Genomic DNA, 27,722 nt, shown 5'->3' with positions numbered 1-27,722 from the left:
TTAAAAACAGAAACAGACAGTTAATTAACTGAGAACATGTTGTGGAAATATGGAGAAAAAGTGGGACTAGCTGGAGCATTGACCGTGAGAGAGCAAAATGACAAGAATGAGAACATTGAATAAAGGAATTTTCAAATCAGCTGAAATGGTTTGTTTCATCAATTGCTAAATCGGTTTCACAGAACACTTCAAACAACATAAGCTGGGAGAAGATGACAGACCAGCACGGAGAACTGTGCAGGCCATGTTCGTGTATTGCTCAGTAAACTGGCTTATCTGCCCAGCATGGGGAATATTGCAAAACTTTACTTTCACATGGGAACGGTACACATATCTGATACACACAGCAGGGGAAGATTTATATCTCCATTGGACCAGTATAGTGTTTGTGTGTGTGTCTGTGTGTGTGTGTACGTGTGTGTGTGTGTGTGTGTGTGCATTTGGGATGGTTGAATGTGAGAGAAAATACACTTAAAGGAAACTAGGTTAAATATGAACAGCTGTCAGGGATTTGGATAATCGACACAGAAAGACGAAGGGACGTTTCATGGACATATGAGTTAACTGCTCATGAGTATCAAAATAAAGACGTTGCCAGTCACAAGAGCAATATAGATCAGCATAGGAATGTCAGATTGATGGGTTTTTGGTATGAGTTCGAAGGTTTCAATCCGAGAGTGACAGCAGCAGATTGTTGTTATCATTAATTCTGTACTTCACAGCTCAAGATTCAAACATCATATGGGTAAAGCCAGTGAAGAACATTCTGGAGCAGTGAGTAGTTAAAGTTAATAATGGTCAGGGCATGGTGTCAGGAATCAGCTCATGGCCAAAGGGATCACCAAAGTTGTGATTCGTCTGTGTCAACCACCACCTGCAAGTTCCTCTCCAAGCCGCTCACCACCCTGACTTGGAATTATACCGGTGTTACTTCACAGTCGTTCGGTCAGGATCCTGGAATGCCCTCCCTAATGTCATTGTGGGTCAACCCACAGCAAGTAGACTGCAGCGATTTAAGAGGCCAGCTCACCATCACCTTCTCAAGGGCAACTAGGAATTAATGCGGGCCAGCCAGTGATGCCCAATTCCCTCAAATGAATAAAAAAACGGTATTGGGAAGGCATTGACTAGCGGAGTACCATCAAGGAAATGGAGTTTGTAAACATAATAGAGGGCAATATCCTCCATACTCTCAATATTTAAATAACAAGGAAAGTGTGACAATGATTCACATCTGAAAGCGAGTAGGTCAACATAGAGACCCAAGAGTAGCACTGCCAGAATCAAGGAGGGAGCCAGTAATTGAACAAGTTCCCTGGTGCAGTTAGTAGTGGTCTGCAGAGTGAATATTTGGATTCAGAGTCTCAAAATGAACAATAATAGTGGCAAGAAATGAAGACCACATGAGATAACAGTAACACAGTCATAACTGGTTTATAGAAAAAAACAACATAACTGGATGGTGAGACTTACCAGGAACACCAACGATAGACAGGAAAGGATAATAAAAATATTGAATAATCCGAAAGACATAATAGATCCGCCATGATAATGACAACCAATCATAACATGTAGAAAGAGACCAGTCAGAATTGGATAAACTCCTGTCCATTGTTGGAACATTCCAGTCCAATGTTCTCACCTTCTGATCCATTGTTGGAACATTCCAGTCAAATGTTCTCAGATTCTGATCCATTGTTGGAATATTGCAGTCTAATGTTCTCAGATTCTGATCTATTGTTGAAACATTCCAATCTAATGTTCTCGGATTATGATCTCTCCTCGCCTTCTCCATCTCGGGCTGCAGATCTCTGATCATGCTGTCGGTGATGATTCTGCTCGCACTTGGGGATAACACATTGAACGGTGCCCATTTATTGTTAAAAGGTGGGAAGTCTCCACTGGGATAATTATAATCCATGGCGACTGATATTAATCACAGTCACCGAACAAACAGACTCAGGTAACCCATTCCTTATATAACATTTCATGTCATGATCAAAGGCAATATTTGCTCAGCCGCGATGAAATGGATGAGGTTTACTGACGGAAGGACTTTAAATCTTTCCTTTTTATTTACTTTTTCCTTGTATGTGGGAGTGTTGCCAGAGCACTGCAGGACTGTATATGACCCGCTCTGTTTAGAAAGGAGACAGGGGAAAATAATAGACCAGCTGCATAAAATGTCTGGTGGGGAAATTTCTGGATATCTTAACTCAAGGGAGAAAGTGAGGATTGCAGATGCTGGAGATCAGAGAAGGGAATGGGCTGCTGGAAAGGCACAGCATGTCAGGCAGCATCAGAGGAGAATCGGAGTTTGTTGTGTAAGCCCTTCATCAGGAATGAGGTTTGTGGCCCAAGGAAACTGAGAGATAAATGGTAAAGGGATGGGGTTGCGGAAGGTAGCTGATAATGTGATAGGTAGGTAAAGTTAGGATTGGAGGTGATATGTCGGAGAGGAGGGTGGAGCAGATCGATGGGAAAGAAGATGGAAAAGTAGGACAGGTCATGGAGGCGGTGCTGATTTTGAAGGTTGGATCTGGGATAAGATGTGGATTGGGGAAATGAGAAAAATGGTGAAATCAACATTGCGCCCACTGAGTCTTTCTTCCTCCAGGGGTCGGGTGGTAAAAGTTTGGCTGTGGAGGAGGCCCAGGACCTGCTTGTCCATGGCTGAGTGGGAGGGTGGAGTTACAGTGTGCAGCCGCGGAGTGGTGGGATTCGTTGCTGCGGGTGCACCAGCAATGATCTCTGAAGTGTTCTGCACATTGGCTTCCTGTCTCCCCAATGTAGAGGATACATCAGGAGCAATGGATACTGTAGGCGATGTGTGTGTAAATGCAGGTAAAACCGCAAAGGATGTGGAAGGATCCTTCGGGGTCTTGGACAGAGATGACTGGGGAGGTGAGGATGCAGGTTTTCCAATTCTTGCCGTGGCAGGGGAAGGTGCCAGGAGTGGAGGGGGGTTGGTGGGTGGCGTGGACCTGACAAGGGAGTCGCGCTGGGAATGTACTTTATGGAACACAGATTGGGGTGGAGAGCGAAATATATCTCTGATGGTGGGATCTGTTTGTAGGTGTCGCAAATGGGGCAGGATAGTGTGTTGTATGTGGAGATTTGGTGGGATATTAGGTGAGGAACAGGGTGTTCTTTCCCTTTTGCGTTGGGAGGGGTGGGATCCGAAGGCGGAGGTGCGGGAAGTGCTCTGGATGGCATCGTCGACCATGTGGGAGGGGAAATTGCAGTCTTTGAAGAAGGCCATCTGGGATATGCGCTGGGTTCAGATTGTGGTGCTCGTAAAGAACAACAGGTCAGGCAGCATCCGAGGAGCAGGAAATTCGACCTTGGCCCCTAACATCGGCTCTCCTGCTCCTCAGAGGCTGCCTGACGTGCCGTGCTTTGGCAGCACCACTCTCTTCACTCTAATCTCCCGCCTCTGCTATACTCACTTTCGCCTACACGCTAGGTTCAGCCACTTCTGTAATATTGCCTTTAATTCTGCCTCACTGCTATAGGGAAGAGGTTGTTAAACTTGAAAGCGTGCAGAAAATATTTCCAATTGTATTGACACTGTTGGGTAGGGTGGTGGTGGCGAGTGATGTTGATCTACACGGAGAGTATGAATGGGCTGGGGCTATGTTCCCTGATGAGTTGGTTCTGAGGAGTGACCTTACTAAGGTTTATCGTGGTGAATCTCGATGCTCCAGGGTGAGCAAGGTCAAAGGCAGGGAAATAGGCAGAACAGTTATTCACATTGAAACTGGACAATTACTCATGGGCCATCACTTAAGCTGAACTATGGAGGTAGACTGAAGAATTGGACTGGCCGGAAGAGTCAGAATTTGGAGGTCCAATCACATGATTGAGAACAAAAGTAAAGGCTTTGCCATATCAGCTGAAAGAATCAGTTAGATCACATTCTTAATCCCCCTCAAAGAACCAGACCAGACACCATAAACTCAGAGGAGCACTGCACAGACAAGGCTAGTTTACTCCTCAACAACACCCTGCAATCGGTTCAGAGTGGAACACTGTGCGGACCTCAGCAGTGCATTGATCTTTAAACCCCGATGAGACATGTGTTCAGCAGGGAGAACTGTGCAGACCGGGCTGGTGTACTGTGCATTAGAACCCACAATCTACATAGAGTGGAAAGGTATGTAGACCACAACAGTGCATTGATGAATGAACCCAGATGAGATATATGACCAGAGTGTGGAACTGTGTAAGCCACTCCAGTACATTTCTCAGAACACTGTGTTAGAACGCTGGCTAACATAGGGAAACTTGCAGCCCATGCTGGAAGTGACAGTATGTGCAGCTCCCATCCATTTACCCATATTTCCATTGTGCCGTGACACAGGGGTGCTGTGGGTGTGAACATCACTGCCAGGGACAGATGGCGGGGCAATCAGTTTAAGTATCAACAAATAGGAGCGTTGGGGGAATAGACAGAGAGGGGGAGACTGAGAGACAATGTCATGGAACGATGTGTTCCCAGGTTCCAGAATGGTGAAGTGAAGACATTTCGACAGCATCCTGCAATGTGAGCCATGTTTCATGTTTCCAGGAATGATGGGTGAATGGGATATTGGTGTGAGTTCAGATGACGGTGTGTATTGGATGAGCATTTGTTCTGCAGCTTTGTAACTGGGAATAACTTCAGCAGAGTCTTCGACTCATTGGATTGAATCTAACAATAATTTGTCTCAGTGACATTTTCACTGAGTATGACAGAGGGATTGTCTGCATGAGACCGAACTAGTTTGCTGGTGCTATCTTATCAAACTACCCTCATTAGCTACCTACCCCACCCCATGGCGTCCCTCTCATTCAATGCCAGCTCGATTTTCCTTCATAGCTGGAGGCAATCACGAACGTCCGCATGGCACTAGATATTCCGTGATTCCTGACACTGGGTGCCATCTTCAAAAGGCCAATGGGCACACAGTTGAGCTTTCTCAGTTAGGAGCTGTCCTGCACAGTTTACTATGAGCATGGCAGATAAGGGGCAATTACACCACGGTTTGTTGACACGGGCACTGAGATCATGGTGGATGGGCTATTACAGAGGGGGACCATTCTCTTCCCAGAGGGGGCCACACCACCAGACCCACAGAACATGGTCTGAGCTCACCACCCAGCTCAGTGTAGTAACTGTGGTCTGAAGAAATGCCCAGCAACACAGGACAAGCATCAATAACCATCCCCACTCTATCAGGATACGGCTCACTGTATTCTCTCTGCTCATACACGCTCACTGTATATCTGTTATAGGATCTATCCCCGAACAAGGTTCATGCTCCATCACTCTCACTACTGTTTGCAGTTTCTCTCTCTCACTCACTCACTCTCTCGCTCTACTTTACCCCCCACACTAATAACACTGCATGGATACAACACTGTGGACTGATTCCCTCCAGACAAACAGCAGGGCCACCGACTCCCACCCTCCTTCCCTCAGTCCCTTTCTCACAATCCAGACGAAACAGCCTGGAATAGGACAGAAAGGGCTAGCCCAGGTGGTGGGGTGCTCATTATCCGTTCCCTCACCATCTCCCGCCCTCTGCCATGTGGGGAGGGCCCTGGTACGAGTCGGAGATGACCGGGACGCCTCGTGTGGACATTCCGAAACATCCATGTCCCACAAACCGAGTAAGGAGCAATGCTCAGTGAAGGGCAATTCTCACTTTAAACCCACTGGCTGTTCCATTCCCCCGGACACCTTAGAAGCTGTGGCCCTGATGCCATCTCCCTTTTGTGTCGACATGGTACAAGTGGAATCCTCACGGTCTTGATGGGCAGCAGGGTGGGCTCACAACACATCGTCACCACCACCTCCCAGGAAGGGAGCACGGAGTCTCCCTCCTATATCTCCTCCTGTAAACAGGTCATATATTTAAAGTAATCTGTGATATTTACTGCTCTCTCCACTTGTCCTGACATCTTCAATAATATGTGCTCATATGCACCCAGCGCCCTCTATTCCTGCACTCCTTTATAATGGTACAGAATGTTGTATATTGACTTTCAGAGTTATTCCTACCAAGGTGCATCACCTCACACCGTCTGCATTGATCTGATCTGCTATAAACCTGAATACTACACCAATGTGTCACTGCTCTGCTGGATTTCCACACTGTCCTCCATAAACCTTATAATTATTCCAGGTTTAGTATCTGCAAACATTGAAATTGTCCTACAGTCGCACTCCACGGAGAAATACTGATTCACTCACTATTTTGAGCAAGTGCAAAATTCACACACGCCCTGAGGACAGACTTAAATATGGCAAACACCAGACAGAATAATTGAAATATTGACAAGGTTAACATGGAGCAAGAGAAATACTGACTGGCAATCCATGTCTGTATTAGTTTCTGTGTATTAATGAGTGTCTCTGAGTCTCTGTATTAGTGTGTGTCTATCTGTGTGTATCAATGTGGAACGAGTCTGGCAGTCTCTATGGTGCTTAAAGTGATGTAATATCCCCCTGACACGAGATCCGAGGAAGGGTCCTTTCATTTCTGTCCACAGATGCTGACAGACCTGTTGAGCTTTCTGTTGCTGCCAGTCTTTGCTGGTCTCGGCACACCACTGTACAGGTGGGAGTGGAGGGTGAAAATCGTCAGCAATTTAGTTTGGGAGGGACAGAGAGAGGGCAGCAGCTCACAGCACCATCAACACACACACACAGACACACACACATACAAACACACACAAAAACACAGACACACACACACATAAACACACAGACCCACAGATACACACACAAACACACACAGACACACACACACAAACACAATCACACAGACACACACACACACACACACACACAATCACACAGACACCCACGCACAGACACATATACACACACACACATACACATAGACACGCACACACACTCACATAAACAGGCACACATAGACACAGACACACACACAAACACACAGTCAGACACAGACACACATTGAAAGGAACACACACAAATGCAGACACACGCACACGCACACACAGTCAAACACAGATACATTCACAGATGCACATACACTCTCAGGAACAGGCATACATGTATACACACACACACAGCTGCACACAGACACACACACATACTCACAGAAACCCCACACCAACACACACTCAGATGCAGAGAGACATCATGCTCCTTGGATGCTGCATGATCAGTTTTGCTTTTTCAGCACCAAACTCTTTCTACACAGAAACACACACACACATACACAGTCACAGACACAGACAGACAGACAGACACACACATACTGACACATACATAAACACACAGACAGCCACACTCCCCATACACGCACACATTCGCTCTCACGCAGGCACACACAGACACACACATACAGACAGACACACTCAAACAGTCACATACATATCCGCACTCCCCACACATGTACACATACGCTAACACAGACACACACAAACGGATATATACACTCAAACAGACGCACACTAACACAGCCACAGACACACACAAAAAACACACATACACACATACACATACAGGCACATATATGCACACACATACAGACATACACACGCAGGCACACAGACAGAGGCACACACGCATTGACATACACCAAACAGAAAACACATACATACAAACCAACACACAGGCACGCACACACACAAAAACAGACAGATATCCACAACCACCAATACACAGACACCCACATTCCCCACACACATGCACACCCATGCACACACACCGATGTACACAGACACACAGGCACGAACGCACACAGAACAAGGACACGCACTAACACACAGACACACAGAGACGCACAAGTCATGGACACACGCACAGACGTACATACATACACACAGCTGCGCACACACAGACATACAAACATATAGATACGTATATTGATACACACAGACACACACAAACATCTTGCAAAATGCAACGTTTAGTGACTTACCCTTACAAATAATCTTACATGTAAGAAAGGATTGAAAAGTCCTAAAATACACCAGCAGTGCATTGTATAGTATCACTTTCAACAAAAGAGGGAGAGGGAAGAAGGGAGGCTTTGAATGATTCACCCAAAAACAAAACAGTTCCCATTGCACACAGTTGCAGCGGTAGAGATACAAACATACACACACACACTAGTGCGAACACACAGAGAGATAGATACATTGAGATACACAGATAGACACACAAATCGACAAGCGCGGATATACATGGAACCATTGCGTTATGCAGGGGGGTTGAAAACAGATCTGTCAGCTCATACACTAAAACACTAACGATAATCTCAAACTAAACTAGTCCCACGTTCCTGCGCTCGGACCATATTTTTCCAAATATTCTCTTATCCTTTTACTTAATAAAATGTCTTTTAATCATTGTAACTTTCCCACATCCATCACTTCTGAGGATGTTCATGCCATATACGAAGCAAATTATGTGTAATCACAATGCACATCATAGGTCTTGATCAGGTGTACACAAGAACTCTGTGGGAAGCTCTGGAAGTGACTGCTGGAAATCTTGATGAGATTTTCTTATCATTAATAGCCACATGTGAGGTGCTGGAATGCATGAGGCTAACTAACGTGGTGCCATTATTAAACAAACTGGCAAGGAAAAGCCAGGGAACAAATGACCAGTGCGCCTGACACCGGTGGTGGGCAAGTTGTTGAAGAGAATCCTAACGACAGGATTTAGATGCATTTGTAAAGGCAAGGACTGATAAGCGATAGTCAATAATGCTTTGTGCTTGGGATGTCATGTCTCACAAACTTGCTTACTTTCTTCTTTAAGAAGTAACAAAAAAGCATCATGAGGGCAGAGCAGTGGACGTTATCTATATTGACTTCAGTAATGCATTTGATAGACGGGTTGGCAAGGTGAGATCTCATGGAATACAAGGAGAACTAGCCATTTGGATACAGTATTGGCTCAAAGGTGGAAGACACAGGATAGTGGTGGAGGGTTGTTTTTCAGACTGGAGGCCTGTGATCAGTGGTGTGCCACAAAGATTGGTGTGCCACTGCTGTTCATCATTTGCATAAATGATTTGGACGTGAACACACAACGTATGGTTAGTAAGTTCAGAATTGACAACAAAATTGAAGATGCAGTGGACAGGGAAAATGATTACCACAGTGCATAACGGGATCTTGATCAGATGGACCAATGGGCTGAGGAGTTGCAGATGGAGTTTAATTTAGATAAATGTGAAGTGCTTCATTTTGGAAAAGAAAATCAAGGCTTGGCTTATACGTTTAATGTTAAGTCCCTGGGGAGTGTTGCCAAACAAAGAGACTTGGAGTGCAGGCTCACAGGACTTTCAAAGTGGAGTGGCAGGTATATAGGATAGTGAACAAGGCGATTGATATGCTTGTCGTTGTTTGACAGTGCATTGAATGTAAGAGTTAGAAGGTCATATTGCGGCTGTACAGGAGATTGGTTGGGCCACTATTGAATACTTCGTGCAATTATGGTCTCGCACTTCGAAGAAGGATTCAGAAAAAAATTACAAAGATATTGCCAGGGTTGGATATTTTGACATTTATGTAGAGGCTGAATATGCCGCGGTTATTTTCCCTGGAGCATCAGCGCTTGAGGGGTAATCATTGAGGTTTATATACTCACAAGTGTAATGGATAGTGTCAATAGCCAAAGTCGTTTCCCCAGAGTAGCACGTTCAAAATCAAGAGGACAAATCTAGGTTGAAGGTCAGAGGGGAACGACTTAAAAGGGATCTAAGGGGCAACGTTTTCAAAGAGAGGGTGCTTTCTATGGAACAAGCTGCCAGAGGAGGTTGTGCAGGCTGGGACAATTACAACCTTTAAAAGGCATCAGGATGGGCAAGTGAATTGGAAGTGTTTAGGGGTATATGGACCAAATGCTGGCAAATGGCAGATTCCTACATTAACGTAGGACATCTGTTTGGCAGGGACAATTAGGGTAGAGCTGGTTAGCTCTAAGATATTTTGTCTTCTGTATACCTTTCTCTTGTCATCTTAAAATTGCCCCCGGTCTTGAAATCCACCACCCTAAGGAAAGGACTTATGCCACTCAACATTATCTATACCCCTCATTGTTTTATAAACCTCTATAAGGTTGATAAGGTCTCAACCTTCTACGTTGCAGTAGAAAAGGTCCTAGTCCACCGAGCCTGTCCTTATAATATAAGCACACCATTCCCAGCAACAAACTGATAAATCTTTTCTGAACCCTTTCCAGTTTAATAATATCCTCAATGTAACTGGGTGACCAGAACTACAGAGTAGTTCAGGAGAGACCTCACGAATGTCCAGCTCAACCTGAAGATAATGTTCCAGCTCCTGTACTCAAACGTCTGAGCAATGAAGGCTAGCAAGTAAAACGCCTTCATCATCACCCTGCACACACGTGATGCAAACTTCAAATAAATATACCAGAACACTAGATCTGTCTGTTCTGCAACGCCACCAATGGCCCGACTTTTACACTTAGAATGTCCTTTCCTTGTTTGTCTTACCAAATTGCAATACATTGTATTTATTGAAATTAAACTCCATCTGCCACTCCTCAGCCCAGTGAGTGATAGTAGTGTGGAAGAAAGGCTGGACAGTAATCAGCTGCCTTGGATTCCTTCGTGGTTTTAAGAAGAGGGCAGTCACACGTTAGAGGCAGGAAATAGTCATTGATGTTTTTGATCTAGACAGTATGCTCTTTGTTCGTCTCCGGTGTTTAGTGATAAATATCTACTCCAGGTCTTTTATAGTGCAGAGTGTGTCTGCAGGATGTTTTTCTCTCATATTGCAGACCACAGACAATAACTATTTAAGGTGGAAATCATAGCTAAACAATTAAAGATCTTAATAGTTTATCTCGAAGGCAGCGCACATAAACTCAACATCCTAGAGTTGAGGTGAGTACCTTTCATCTGGTTAACAATGTAATTAATTTAACTGTGCATTTCAGTAAAGGGAACCAAATTTTAATGAATCCACACAGAGCTGAAAGCTGGCATTTAAAATGTGACCCAATATCTGGGCATGGTTTAAAACTTGTGTCGTGGGTAACGCCCATGCCTCTGAGCCAGAGCTCTGGGTTAGATTCCAATACCTGAACTTGCGTGGTAGTGTCTCTCACTCTGGACCAGTAGGTTTGGATTCAAGTCCTGCCTGTCACGGAGTTATGTCACAGTATTTCAAAATAGGTTGATGAACAAACACACATGAGAATAATGTTGCAGAGTTAGGGTTTAATGCCAAGTGGTGGTAGTATGCCGACTTCTGAGTCCAAACGTTTAGATACAAATCCCACAGAGGTGCTTCATAATGTGGCTGAACAAGTTGTTCAAATGATTTTAGAATTGTGATGTGATGAAAAAGGAAGAGGAAGCAGTATTGATTTTCAGAATTTAGGCCCAGGTTTACTGAAAACACAGCCATTCGAGTAGTTTGTGATCAAAGTTGCACATTCTAGATTTTTATAAAACCATGAAGACCATAGATAGGGTGAATAGTCAGGGTCTTCACTCCACGGTAGGGAATTCTAAAGCTAGTGGACATAGAATTAAGGTGATATGGACAAGATATAAAAGGGACCGAAGGGGACCATTTTCACACAGAAGGTGGGATGTGTATGCAATGAGCTGCCAGAGGAAGTGGTGGAGGATGGTACAATTACAACATTTAAACCGCATCTGGATAGGGACATGAATTGGAAGGGTTAAGAGGGATATGGTACAAATGCTGGAAAATGAACCGAAGTTAATTTACGACATCTGATTGGCACGAATGGGTTTGACCAAAGTGTCCATTTCTGTGCTGTACATTTCTATGATTCATTGATCCAAATAAACATCATCTCTTTGTAATCTTGCGGAACCTTCTTCACCTTCCACTATATAACTAATCTTGGTGTCATCTGTAAACTTGCTCACCATACTTTGTATAATTCTCATCTAAATTCTTGATATAAATGACAACCAAAAGTCTATTCAGCAGCAATCCCTGTGGAACACCACTGGTCACAGGCCTCCAGTCCAAACGTCAACCTTCCTCCACCACCCTCTGCCTCCTGCCAATAAGCTGAAACACACACACATACAGACATAGAGACACAGACTCAGTTCTGCCTTTAGACTGAGATAGATACTTTTTAATTGATAAGGGGATCAAGGTAACAGTGAGAAACATGTCAGCCATGACTGAACAGCAGATCAGACTTGATGAGCCAAACAGTCTAGTTCTGAACCAATTTCATACGCTCTATGATTTACACTGTTTGAAATGTCTAACCAAGAGAGCAGTGGAGGTGGATTTTCAAAAATACTTTACTTAACTGAGTCAATTGGAATGTGGGTTGGGTTGGAGGGGCTGAATAGTCTATATCTTTCCTATTGTTTGTGCCCTCATTTTTTTAAAAGGGGAAGCTGACTTGCTGCGAGGTTCATACACTTTTAAATTCAAAGGCTTCCCCATTTAAGATTGAAATAAGGATATTCCTATCTTTTTAGGATTGTGCTGTCTGTGGTATTCTCATCCCCAGAGAACAGTGAAGATTGTGCCATAGAGTCATAGAGTCCAAGAGGTGTATAGCATGGAAAGAGACCTTTCGGTCCAACACATCCATGCTGACCACATATCCCAACCCAAACTATTCCCACATGCTATATCCCTCCAAACGCCTCCTATTCATATACCCATACAGATGCCTTTCAAATTTTGCAATTGTACCAGCCTCCACCACTTCCTCTAATGATTCATTCCATACACGTACCACTCTCTGCATGAGACAGTTGCCCCTTAGGTCTCTTTTATGTATTTCTCCCCTCACCCTAAACCTATGCCCTCCAATTCTTGACTCCCTTACTCCAGGGAAAATATCTTGGCTATTTACCCTATTCTTGCCCCTCATGATTTTTTTTAATAAACTCTATCAGGTCTCCTCTGAAAGACAATCGCATATTTTACTGTGTAGTGACTGTGGCAAATTTTCAACTCAACAGCCAAGCATGAAATTAATGATGAAGATTATTGGTTATGTTGCTAAGGGGACGCATGTTCATCAGGCTAATAGGAATTATCCTCCGCTCCTCAGTGTCTGAAGGTCAAAGTTGAACACATGACTGATATTGCAGATGGTTCTATCGTTGCAACCGAAAGACAGCATTTTTGACCGTGCAGCAATCCCTCACACCGAACATAGAACATAGAACATCGAACAATACAGCACAGAACAGGCCCTTCGGCCCATGATGCTGTGGTAAACATTTGTCCTAGCTTAAGCACCTATCTATGTACCTAGCCAATTGCCGCTTAAAGATCACCAATGATTCTGACTCTGCCACTCCCACAGGCAGCGCATTCCATGCCCCCACCACTCTCAGTGTAAAGAACCTACCCCTGACATCCCCCCTATGCCTTCCACCCTTCACCTTAAATTTATGTCCCCTTGTAACACTGTTATACCCGGGGAAAAAAGTCTCCCCACTGCCTGAATTAAAGTGAATTCAACTAAATCCACCTGTTCCAGAAAGTAATCCCATTACCAGTAGTTTGTAAGAGCAGAATAGCTCCAAAAGCTGAATGATGTTTGGGACAATTACTCGTGTTTCCTTTTGTTACGAGTTCAATTGATATTTGAGCAAAATGCTTTAAAGTTAACGCTCTGCAGAGATTTTATTTTTCAGTTTGTCATCAAATGTGTGCATGTGTCAGTATTTTTCGAATGGGAAACATCGGAGCACCGATTTGCAATATCCAAACTGTCATTTATCTTTCCTTCGTAGTTTGAGTAATTTTGTTTGGGTCATAAACCTGTTAATTTTAGCTGATCAAAGAATCCTGCATGACTTGTTCCTAACCCTGACCAACTCTGAGACCTATATTATTCATCATATCACCAACCCGGTGACATTAACATTTACAATGAGCAACAGAAGCGAGGGACGAAGAAATGGAATAATGTCCTGAACTATGGATCAATGAGTCTGACGTCATTGGTCGCTATGATGTTGGGAGGATTGAGCGGGCAGGATTTGCATGTATTTGCAAATGCCACAGCTGATGAAGGATAGTCGACATGGTTTTGTGCATGGGAAATAATTTCTAACAATGTTAATTGCGATTTGTGAAGAGGTGACAAAGAAGATTGGTTATGACAGTGTGGTAGATGCTGTCCGTATGGACTTCAGCAAGGCATTCAACAGGATTCCGCATAGCAGACAAGTTAGTAAGGTTAGGTCATAAATAGATCCAAGATAAGCTAGCCAAAATACTACAAAATTAGAGTGAAGGTAGGAAACAGAGGGTGGTAGAGGACTGATTTTCAGACTGGAGGCCTATGACCAGTGATGTGCCACAAAAGGCAGTGCTGAATCCACTGCTTTTCATTATTTATATAAATGATTTGAATGTGAATATTTGCCTGTTCATTATGTTTTCAGATAACCTTAAAATTGGAGGTGACGTGTCCTGCAAGGTTTGCGTCAGAATACAATGAGACCTTGATCAGATGGGCCAATGGGCAAAGGAGTGACAGATAAAGTTAAATTTCGGTCAATGTGAAGTGTTGCATTTTTGTAAGGTAAAATAGGGCAGGACATATACAATTAATGGTGGGGCCCTGGAAAGTGTTGTTGAACAAAACTGTGCAGGTTCATTGATCCTTGAAAGTGGAGTCGCAGGTAGACAGGGTGGTGAAGAAGGGGTTTGGCATGCTTGCCTTTATTGGTCAGTACGTTGAATATGTGAGCTGGGAGATCATGTTGTGACTGGGCAGGATGTTGGTGTGGCCAGATTTAGAATACTGTGTTTAATTCAGTTCGCTCTGCCATAGGAAGGATGTTGTTAAACTTGAGAGGGTGCAGGAAAGACTTACAATGATATTGCCGGGCATGGAGGGATTGAGCTACAGGGAGAGACTGGACAGATTGGGGCCTGTTTACTCTGGAGCATCGGATGCCGAGGCGTGACATAATGGACGGTTGAAAAATCATAAGAGGCACAGATAATCTGAATAGCCAAGGTCTTTTTCCCAGGATTGGGAAGTCGAAAGATATAGGACAAAGGCTTAAGGTGAGAGGAGAAAGCTACTAAAAGGACAATATTTTCACCCAGATTGTGGATTTCATTTCATCCAAATTTTCATCCAACATTTAAAAGGATTCTGGGTGTGCATATTCACATGAAGGATTGACAGGGATATGGCCTAATGCTGACAAATTGGTTGAGATCAGATTGGGATGGCTGGTTTATGTGGACAGGTTTCCCTGCTTTATGACTGTGTTTAATTCAGTTCGCTCTGCCATAGGAAGGATGTTGTTAAACTTGAGAGGGTGCAGGAAAGACTTACAATGATATTACCGGGCATGGATTGATTGAGCTACAGGGAGAGACTGGACAGACGATGTAAGAGAGATGATAAGAAATTCTAGAAAGGCAATTTGAGTGGGAATTCTCTTCCCCAGAGGTATGTGGTGTCTCTGTTCACATTTATTCAAACTGAGTTCATTAATATTTGACAGAGATTGAGTCATGGACAATGGAATACAGACAGGAAAGTGGGACTTAGACCACAACGTGATCGTCCACAATCTTAGTGCCTGGTGGAGCAGTTTCATATTGTTGAACGACCTAATCGTGCTCCTGAGTGCGAAGCTCCATTGTTCCATTCAGCCCTTCCAACCTGCGAGACAGGAGCAGTTGGAGGCCACCTACTGTATCACCTGGTGCACAGAAACAGGGAAGACCATTCAGAGATATTTCAGTGATTTAGCTCCACAGACTCTGTGGAATAGAGAATTCCTGACATTTACTCCCCTCTGTTTGAAGAAACCACTGGTCTGCTCATACACCATGACCCATTGATATTTGAGCGATAGAGGTGAATTCAAAGGCTTAGCGAAGAGTGACTTGCCCTGGTATCAGGGCAGTATTTAACTGAGGTTAACATAAAGGATCCTGATAAAAATCGCACTTCACGAGAGTCCATTGCAAACTCTCAGTTGTTTGGAGTCATTCACAGCACAAGATGTTTACCATCATTGGGCATTGATCATCTCAGCTGTGGGGCATTACTGCAGGAGATCCTCAGTGTAGCTCCCTCAGCCCAGGCATCTCCAGTTTGTCACGGGTAATCCCTGCAGTGTGGAAGCATGCCATCCAGCCCATGGGATTCACACTGATCAGAAGTGGGGATATTCACTCCAGGTTACACAATGTTCAGAAAACTTCGTCATCCCTCAGGTCCTAAAGCAGTCTGTGTCCATGCACAACAGGATCTGGACAGCATTCAAGCCTGTGCTGTTAAACTGTCCATAACATTTATGTAACAGCGCTGCCAGACACTGCACATTTCGACAGTGATCGAAAGAGTTCACTCTGCATCTCAATCTGGCTTCACAAGAATGTGGAAAAGTCATTCAGCCCAAAAACACTATTGTGTAAAAAGAGGGACAGCCCATTCAGTCCCTCATGCCCGCTACACAGGAAGACAAGCAGTCTGTTCAACACTACACGTCACTTACACATGATACGAAAGAGACAATTTCACACTCAGAGTCATTTATAAGGGACCAGGAAGTGGTCATTCTGCTTCTCAAGTCACTAACGCAGGAACTGGAAGGTTTCAGAGATGGTCCAACATCACAAACAAATGGAGCAGGGACTGAACTGCTCTGCTTTGTTCCTCGTGGCTTTATTACTCATAGTAGATATGTGTTACTTTAACATTGTTTTCTGTGAGTAGGAATGAAGACAATTTTTTAACCAGATTCAAAGACATCTTCGATCGCTGACAGAGAAGACCCATGTTCTCCCTGGAAGTCAGAAGCTGCTGGGGAATGGCTAATTGTTACAGAATGAAAGTATTATAGCTTCTGACGGGATTGTGTACAACGTAACATTGAGTGCAGAGTCACACAGGAACTGTGCACGAAAGTGTTCAGAGTTCATTCAGAACCTGTACCTCACAGCCAGTGGAAATGTGGTTTGCACAGGCACGTAAACTATTGGGAATCGAGCATCCTATGAAAAGTATGGAATTTTTCACCTTATGCTGCTTGAGAGATAATGAGGGTCCGTCAATAACCATCAAGTTTCAACTTCTTAATTTCTCACAGCGCTGCAGATTAAACAGATAGTTCTTGCATACTATCTTTATGGTAACATCATGCCAGGGTTCAGTCTGGTGAAAGTCCTTTGCACTGTCTCGGTGACATGGCGATCATTATTTAAATAGCAGACTCAGCCTGTACATATTACCCCAAGTACTGGCTCAGGAAAACACTACCATTGAGTAAGATATATCTACTCCTGTACTTTATTAATTGTCCATGACAGACCATATATCCGATACAGTAATAGTTACTTCCTGCCCTGTAAGAATTCTTTTAATGACTTATAATCAAAGTCGTTTTCAACAACAGCCCTTCCCAACTTCTCAACATTTAACAAACTTAAATGTCAATGATGGTATTTGTTGTTCACATCTGTATCATTTTTATCTCTTGTGAACAGCTATTGCACAAGAACAGATCATTCTGATACCCCACAAGCCTACGGTCTACAGAAAAAAAAAACGACTACTCTGTTCATTTTGTTCATTATTCAATTTTTAAGCCATATGGTGCATATTCCACCACTACCTACACATGGACTCTAAAATTCTCTACTCATCTGCATTCAACCATGTCAAACTTCTTCTGAAAATTCAATTACTCTATTCACACTGGTTCTCAATTGTCAATGACACAATGGACAGAGTCCACAAACTCCAGCAGGTTTATCAAAGATCAGTTCCCTTTTCTGAATCTCGGCCAAATACACTCTCACATACACACGGACACAGGTACACACAGACGCGCACACAGACACCCATACACACCCCATAGACACACACACTCCCACATTCACACATGCACCCCCTCACAGACCTAAGACACTCTGCACTCACTACACACACACACACTTTCTCACACTCACAACCCCCACCCCAGACAGACAGACAGACACACACACACACAGACAAAGACCCACATGCACACATATATTTTGTGGGGTGAATTTGTACTTGCAGAGTTACATTGTACTTTGGTCAAAAATTGCATGCATTCATGTAGAACTCTGAACTCAAAACATGCATGAATTTATGTAAAACTCCATAATCTCTCTTTTTAGATTAGAATCAATCTAAACATCAGGTCATAGACAGAGAACACAGGGGACTAACACCTTCAACATACCTCGGATGCTGCCTGAACTGCTGTGCTCTTCCAGCACCATTGATCCAGAACCTTCAACATATTGTCTAGCTATCACTCAATGTTACAGCTAACCTGAGAATGCAACTTTAAAAATAAGTTTTGTGATTTACACATGAAAGAAGTGAAACTATTACTGTAGTCCAACAGATGAAAGGCTTAACAGACAGTCAATTTTTCAATGTATAATTTCAGTTACATCATACTGTAAGAAGCGTCGCTCCGAAAGCAAGTGTGCTTCCAATTAAACCTGTTGGACTATAACCTGGTGTTGTGTGGTTTTTCACTTTAAACAGGGTCATATCTAGATTGACGTGATATTCAGGAATGTGGGGAAAGGGGTTATGTTAGAAGAATGTCCTTTTTATTTTCCTTCTACTTCATCATCAGCAGTCCCTTTGCTTGCTTTTAATTTCTCTCTCTCTCTCTTTCTCTCTCTTGCTGACATTTCTCCATCCATTCAACTAACTTCCCCCTCACTCATCCAACTATGTGATATAAATAATATTATTTCTCGGTTGCTTTCAGTGTTGATGTAGGGTCACTAGACTTGAAACTTTATCTCTTTTCCTGTGACAGACGCTGCCATATTCGCTGAGATTCTGCAACATCTTCAGACACTGGAGCATTTTATTTCAAATCTCCAGCATCCACAGTTCATAAGTTTATTTAATGTTGTCGTTTCACGGGATGTCAGCATCACAGGCAAGGGCAGCTTCTGTTGTCCATCACTAGCTGCCCTTGACTGTGAGGTCATTTGTCAAGACAATATTGAGCCAACCATGTGGTCGTGCGTCTGAAATCACACTTCGTTTCTTTACCAAACGCTGTAAGTGAAATAATGAAAGAAATCCTAATGGTTTATCGTTGCCATTAATAAAATGGGATTTCATTCCATTTTTTGTCATTCGAATTTAAGTTCTGTCAGTGGCTGTGATAGGATTTGAAACAATGCCATTAAGGTTATTACCTGTGCCTCTCAATGACCCGTCCAGTGAAGTCATTACTCTGACATGGGGTCCCTATTATGAAATAGCTTGAGAAGCAAGAACAAGTATGTGTTCAAATTATTTGCAATTGGACGAGAGCTCAGAAGAGAACTGGAGCCGGAAAAGCTGAAGTTAACAAAGGGACAGATGACGGCTAATTCAAGAACAGCACTGAGGCAGAGGTGGAGACTGGGGTTATTATGGAGGTGGGTGTAGGCAGGTTTGATGGCAGAGAACATATAGAGAAGCAGTTCAAGAAAAAGGGAAGACCCACGGATCTGAAGAATTTTCTTCTTTCTTAGATTTTTATGAGTGAGGAATCTGAAATTGATGGAAATTAAGTGGAGTTTGTGACTGAAACTGAAGATAACGGTTTATGCATATGTTAAATATACATAACTGAAATAGCAATAACCGTCAACATCGTTTATAGAATTGACAGAGATAGGCTTACCGGGAACACCAATAATAACGAATATGGGATAGTAACCAGCTTGAATAATCATCAGTACGGCTTCTATATGCAACTCTAACCATGCCCAATCCTGAGAAAGCAAGTAAAGACCATCGGATAAACTCCTGTCCAGTCTTGGAACACTCCAGTCTAAAGCATTCAGATACTGATCCATTGTTGGAATATTCTAGTCTAATGTTCCCTAATTCTGATTCATTGTTGGAACATTCCAGTTTGTTGTTCTAAAATTGTCTTCCTCTCCCTTTCTCTGTAGCTGCTAATCCCAATCATCGAGAGGATGTCACTGCCGCTCATGCAATGAGATACCAGGTTGAAGGAAACCCGTTATTAATAGAAGAGGAAAAGCTCCAGTGACACAGTTAGGATCCATGCAAACTGACATCAATCACAGTCACCGAACAAACAGCTCCAGCTAACTCTTTTGCAACAACCCTGACATAACTTGGTGTGGGTGGAATGTTGACATCGTTGACGATTGGGTGAATGGCACATTCCATTCGTAAAGTAAGATGTGAGGGAGAGAGATGATGCTTTTTCTTCATAAGCTCGATGTTTCTACTGTGTTTTGGCTGGGTAGGAATTGCTGGGCCCCCGAGGCCATCTGTGTCTGATCAACAGACCTGCTGCATCCTTTGGCTTTAATTATTAATATTTAACTTTCACATTTATCTTGCAAACATTGAGGGGCTTAGGTGGGGTTAGGCATTTTTGAGATGCTACTACAGTGGCATAGGTAGTTTAGAAATAGTCAATTCCTTGTGGTCCTTGCAGCCGCGGCCTGGTCCTGTGGAATGATGGTCAAACTCTCACAGAGCCAGGATTCTTAGTTTTACATTTCCTCATTTATTCCTGGGATATCAGCAGGGTTGAAAGCAAATCTCTCCCGGCTGCAACGCTCTCTCCCTGAGATTTCTCGCAGTAATGTCTCTTGATGTTCGTTCCACCTGAATTGCAGAACTGCATGTGAGACAATATGTTTCCTGAATTTGTTTTTTGACAAGTGTGTGTTTCCAGGATGTTACAATATTGTCGCAGTTACTATTAAGTAATTAAATAACCAATTAATCTGTTGAATTTTCCAATGAATTAAGTTTTTCCAAGTTCTTCTTGTTTTGTTGTATTTTGTCCATAGTGTTTGAATAAGTTGTGTCTTGCTTAATGTTGAATATTTTGACCAAATGAATTGCATCTGAAACACAGCATCACACAATTACCTTTAAAATAAGGAAATGTTCGGGTCGACTACCTTCTTCATATATTGTGAGAGGCGTCGGTTGGAGCCATGACAAGAAGGACAGATTTTCATGTTTTAATTGGATAATTACTAATGGACAATATCTTGCAGAAACAAGGAGTTTGGCAGCGGACGAGTTGGACGAGTGATAGCTCTATCAGAAATTATGTCGGATACACAATCCACCTCGCGGATCCAGCCCAGACACTATAAGACCAGATGAATTATCTGCTCAGCACTGTGCAGACCAGTCTCATTCCAACCCAGCAATCTGTCCAGGATTGAACACTGTGCAGATCTGACTAATCCATTACCTATCGGTCCAACATGGGGAACAGTACAGACCACATCAGTGCATTGATTCAGAAATATGGACAAAACACTTAGTCCAGCATGGGATAGTGTGCAGCGCAAACAAGTAGGTTTGTTCTATAAACGTGGATAAGGTATCTGTGCAGTATGGGGAGCTGCACAGTGAATAGCAGTGAATTGATTTGTAAACCAGGAGCAGTTACCCTCCCAGCATGGAGAGCTGTTTACATCACCCCAGTGCATTGATCTGTAAACCAGGAGTAGTTACTCTCCCAGCATGTAAAGCTGTGTACCCCACCCCAGTACATTGTTCAGTAACACTGTATTAGATCCCTGCCCAGTGTGGGGAAACTTGCAGCTCATACTGGAAGTGACAGGATGTGCAGCTCCCATCTATTTAAAGCTCCATATCTCAATTGTGCCATGACAAAGCGGTGATCTGGGTGTGAAAATCCCTGCCAGGGAGAGATGGTAGGGAAATCAGTTTAATTACCAAAAAACCAAAAGGACTTTGGGAAAACGAGAAAGGGAGGTTGAAAAACAATTTAATGGAAGACCACAGGTTTCAGAATGCTGAAGTGAAGATAATTCAACAGCATCTTGCCACGTTAGCCAGTATTCCCTGGACTGATGGGTGAACTGGATATCACTGTGAATTCAGATGATGGAGTTCTGAATGAGCATTTGTTCTTCACCTTGGCAGCTCGGCGTGCGCTCAGCAGAGTCTTCGACTCATTGGGCTGAAGCTAACAATAATTTGTCTCAGTGCCATTTTCACTGAGTGTGACAGAAGAATTGTCTGCACGAGACCGAAATAGTTTCCTGATGCTATCTTATCGAACTCACCTCATTAGCTACCCTCCCCACTCCATGGTGTCCCTCTCATTAAATCACACTCCTATTCTCCCAGCCATCATTGTTGGAGGTACTCAACATCGTCCAGATGCCCCTGGCTATTCCGGAAACACTGGCACTGGTGCCATCTTTGAAAGGCCAATGGGCACATGGTTTAGCTTTCTCTGTTTGGAGCAGCCCTGCACAGTTTACCCCGAGCATGCCAGATAAGGGGCAATTGCACCACGGTTTGTCGACAGGGACACGTTGATGAGGTAGTACAGAAAAGGATTGTTCTTTTCCCAGAAGGGGCCATAAAACTAGAATCACCGAGCATGGTCTGAGATCACCACCGAGCTCAGTGCAGTATCTGCGGTCTGACGAAATGGCCAGCAATACAGGACAAGCATCAATAACTTTCACTGCTCTGTCAGGATACGGCTCAATGTATTCTCTCTGCTCACACGCACTCACTGTATATATCTGTTTAGCATCTACCCCCGAACAAGGCTCATGCTCCAAAGCTCTCACTACCACATGCAGCAGCTTTCCTCTCTCCCTTTCGCCTCGCTCTCTCGCCTTTTCAATACTCCCACATGGCGCTAGAATATTCTGGAGAATGCTGATTATGGGTTGTTCGGGATAATGTTCCAAACAATTGAATCTCTCAGGAAAATATCAGTGCCCCAAGAGTAGGGATGCACGTTTTTTAAATCAAATACGTTTCAAATCCATCATGAGGCCATTCAGCCCTTAAAATGTGTTCTAACATTTAATAAGACCGCAGCTGATCTGATGGTTTTCTCATCTCCATGTTAGAGGAATTTTCAGCGCTGAAAATGTGTTGCTGGAAAAGCGCAGCACATTTTCAGCTCTGATCTCCAGCATCTGCAGACCTCACTTTCTCCTAGAGGAATTTTCAGTCATTCAAACCCCTGGGTTCCTGTCACTGACCAGACAACACTCGGGCACTTATACCCCGATTATCTTCAAGCGCCTGTTCAAGGGCATTTGCAATGGGAACGCACTCTCCAAACAATATATTCCATCCGCTTTATACTTCGACGTAATGATAAGCACATTTTCCATAGATCAATCAGAAATACACATTAATTTATGGTTAACGATACCAAATTATAATTAATAATCCTGGCTAATTCACTTGTCTCACTTTATTGTATTCAGCCAAATGCAGATTCTTAACAATTGTCTCGGTATAGAATTCAATTCTGGCAGAGAACGTTTTTATCCTCAACTGTTACCCTGACCATTATCTGAATTGTACCTTTTTCCTTAATATGAAAGCTTCTCTTGCCCTTTGCCTGTGACTGTTTCTGGCTGCAACAGTTACACTGTCTCCCACTCAGTTGGCTACACGGCTGGTTTGTAATGCAGTGGGAGGCTAACAGCGCAGGTTCAATTCCCCTCACTGACAGAGGTTACTCTGATGGGGACACTCTCTCAATCTCACCCCATCACTCGACATGTAGTGACCCTCAGAGTAAACCACCACGAGTGGTCTCTCTCTAATGACAGAGCAGACCCATGGTCCTTTGGAACTGTATTCTGTCACTGTTGCATTTTAACTTTTTATCTATGTTATAATTTTGTTTTGCATTATATTTATGGATGTTTTGAAGCAGTATCATTTGGTACCCCTGTCAGCATTTCACCCACACTCCATATTCCTGCCTAATAATCCTTCCCTCGTTGTTATTTATGAACCTTCTGTCTGTGCTTGAAAAAAAAATCAATATCTGTGCCTCCAATACTCTGCGGGGAAGAGGTTTACAAAGGCTCACTACTCTGAGAAAACAAACATAAAAATCATCTGAGATTATTTTCTGTCTCCTTATCTGAGTAACGATATAATGACATTGGTAGCAGTTCAGATATGTTTCGCTTCTGTTTTTCTGTTTTTCAGCGGCAGCAGCAACTCGAAGGGCGGGAGCTTGCACCAGGGGTCTGCCGGGAGCAGTGAGTCACTGATGTGAGCCTCTAAAAACCTACCACGTGCCCGGGAGTCCTCTCTTCAACCCTGTCATACCAGGAATCCGTGTAATGTACAAACCTAGTTCCTTGCTGCTGAAAATGTGTTGCTGGAAAAGCGCAGCAGGTCAGGCAGCATCCAAGGAGCAGGAGAATCGACGTTTCGGACATGAGCCCTTCATGCTGACGTTATGTTTCATACACAGGAACCCGCCAATCACTTTGTGCTGCTCTTTCGTTCGGGAGTCCTCTGCATTAAGTAAAAACCTGCATTTTCATTCTCTGTGTCATCCACAAATTCAGATGTATATTGCGCTCAGCTCCCAACGTCAGGCTATCAGTATAGGTTGCAAATAACTGAAGCCGTCAGATTGACACTTGTACTCCAGTCGACATATCTTTACCATAAAGATCGATGAATCCTGATTCTTCGATTTCTATGGGTTAACCAATCGCCATTCCATGTAAATGTCATTTGTCTTGTGTAAGAACCTTTTTATTGTAATGACTTGTGGAAAATCTCTGGAAAGCCTCGTGTCTGCCAGTCTCCCTTTATCAATCTGCCCATTACATTCTCAGGGATCGCCAGAAAAACTTTGCATGATTTTACAAGGTAAAATATCGATCCCCTTGTGTGAAGCTTTACTAAATGCCCTGTAATTCCTTCCTTAATAACAGACTCTAGAAGATATCCGGCAATAATTGTTAGGCTAAATGGATTCTGCATTCAGCCTCCCTCCTTTCTTGAAGACAGTCGCCACATTGGAGTGTCTCCAGTTTCGCTGGAACACTCTTGTAATCCAGAGAGTTATGGAATATTTCACACAGTGTGAACAGTCTTTCTGTAAACATATCTTTTGAAATCATGAATTACTGCTGACCTGTCTACCCGTAGTCTTATATGTTCGTTAAAAATCTGGTTTCTTTTGATAGAGACAGGTCATGAACTTTCCACCAAGTACCATTTTGACTGTGTCATTGAAATACTTACAGTACCTTCCCTGTGAGGAATGACGTCAGATACTGGCATAAAATATCAGCCTGCTCCCTCCAGCCAGTTCTGCACTTACACCCTCCAAATGTCCTCAAATGCTTTCCTGACTTCATTTCTGTCTAAGGTCACACACTCATCTTCAACTTTCTTTTCATATGCATGGAAAAGCTCGTGATGCTTGTTTTATATTTTTTGCCGATTTGCTTACATCATATCTTTTCTTCCTTCTCCCTCGCTTTCTAGATTCATACAGTCATAGTTTGTGAGACGATTTGTAGCTCGGGTGCTCGTTGTTGTGGTTCTGTTCGCCGAGCTGGGAATTTGTGTTGCAGACGTTTCGTCCCCTGTCTAGGTGACATTCTCGGTGCTTGGGAGCCTCCTGTGTAGCACTTCTGCGAGTTTTCCTCCGGCATTTATAGTGATTTGCATCTGCGGCTTTCAGTTGTCAGTTCCAGCTGTCCGCTGCAGTGTTATATTGGGTCCAGGTCAATGTGAAATTTGATAGAATCTGTGGATGAGTGCCGTGCTTCTAGGAATTCCCTGGCTGTTCTCTGTTTGGCTTGTCCTATAATATTTTCTTGTCCCAGTCGAGCTCATGTTGCTATTCATCTGCGTGTGTGGCAACTAAAAATAGGTGGTCATATCGTTTCGTGGCTAGTTGGTGTATATGGATACGGATCGTTTTCTGTCTTCCTGTTTGTCCTATGTTCTGTTTTGTGCAGTCCTTGCATGGGATTTTGCACAATACGTTGGTTTTGCTCATGCTGGGTTCGGGGCCTTTGTCCTGGTTAGTTGTTGTCTAAGAGTGGCTGTTGGTTTGTGTGCTGTTATGAGTCCTAGTGGTCGTAGTAGTCTGGGTGTCAGTTCAGAAATGTTCTTGATGTATGGTAATGTGGTTAGTCCTTTGGGTAGTGGAATATCCTCATTCCGTTGTCTTTCCCTTAGGCATCTGTTGATGAAATTGCGGGGATATCTGCTTTTTGGCGAATACATTGTAGAGGTGTTCTTCTTCCACTTTTTGCAGTTCGGGTGTGCTGCAGTGTGTTGTGGCCGTTTTGCTGTAATGCAAAGATTAGAACAAACCGTCTTACCACAAATTCAACACAAATTCTGGGTCAGATATGCAGATGGTACCTTTGTAACCATTAAAACCACAGAAATAGAAAACACACACCGGATCATCAACGCCATACTCACAGTAATCAGATTCGCTCGAGAGGAAGAAAAGGACAACCTACTCCCATTCCTAGATGTGGTGGTACAGAGAACACCGAACGGAAAATTCGCCACAAAAATACATAGGAAAATCATACACACAGACCAAGGTCTGAACTTCGAAAGCAACCATACCAACACACACAAAAGAAGTTGCATCAAGACACTGTTCAAAAGGGCCACAACACACTGCAGCACACCAGCATGAGCAAAACCAACATAGTGTACAAAATCCCATGCAAGGACTGCACAAAACACTACAAGGACAAACAGGAAGACAGCTAACAATCCGTATCCATGAACACCAACGAGCCAGGAAACGACACGACCAGCTATCCTTAGTAGACACACACGCAGGTGACAAACAACATGAGTTCGACTGGGACAAGAAAATATTATAGGACAAGCCAAACAGAGAACAACCAGGGAATTCCTGGAGGTATGGCACTCATGCACAGATTCTATCAACTTTCACATCGACTTCGACCCAATATATCGGCCACTGCAGCGGATAGCTGGAACTGACAACTGGAAGTGGCAGAGACAAACCACTATAAATGTCCAAGGAAACATCACAGAAACGCTTCACAGGAGGCTCCCAAGCACTGAGGATGTCACCTAAACAGGGGACGAAACGTCTGCAACTCAATTTCCCATTACGGCGAACAGAACCACAACAATACAGTCATATCGCGCACAAACAGAACCTTTGGCCCAACTTGTCCACGCCGACCATGTCTTCCAAACTAAACTCATCTAATCTGCTTGCATTTGGCCCATATGCCTCAAATCATTTTCCGTTTATACGTTTGTCCAAATGCCGATCTTGAACTTAGTGGCTGGTTCAGATGTTCCAGAGGACAGTAAAGAGTAAAATACATTGCTGTGGATTTGCATTCACGCACAGACCTGACCAGGGCAGGATGACCCATTGCCTTCTCTGAAGAACGTGAGGCAAGCAGATAGGCTTCTGTTTATTACAAATGATAATAGTTTCATTTAAATTCCATCAACTTGCTTCATGAGACATCAACAGGTTATTATTCGGTGCCTCTCGATTAGAGTCAATGATTGAGCACCATGCACTATCTTCATGTCTGATAGATTATATGGAGAGTACAAATTAAACATCTCAAGTGCAATTATTTTGTAATGGACATGTGGTTAGAAGGGACTTGAAACAGATTAATCCAGATTTCACAAGGGCCCAAATTCTGAAGTTTATTCAGAAGTTACACTGAGGCTGACGAGTAGACCGACACATCATAATGGTGGTACTGGGCAGGATTTGTGAGTGGGAAGCTTGTGGAAATGTAGACCGGTGCAGGGCTAGAAGGATTATGGAGTTTGAGAACAGTCTGATTCATTCACGCATATCAGTGAGTAATTTATAAATAGTAATTTACTTTATAAAATTCATCAGGAAAGGATTCTTTAGTTGGCAGTG

The sequence above is a fragment of the Chiloscyllium plagiosum genome, unplaced genomic scaffold, assembly GCF_037043375.1.
Source record: "Chiloscyllium plagiosum isolate Xiang-an unplaced genomic scaffold, Cpla_swu_hap1 HiC_scaffold_49, whole genome shotgun sequence".
In the NCBI taxonomy this organism is placed as follows: domain Eukaryota; kingdom Metazoa; phylum Chordata; class Chondrichthyes; order Orectolobiformes; family Hemiscylliidae; genus Chiloscyllium; species Chiloscyllium plagiosum.
Note: the sequence above shows the minus strand (reverse complement) of the source record.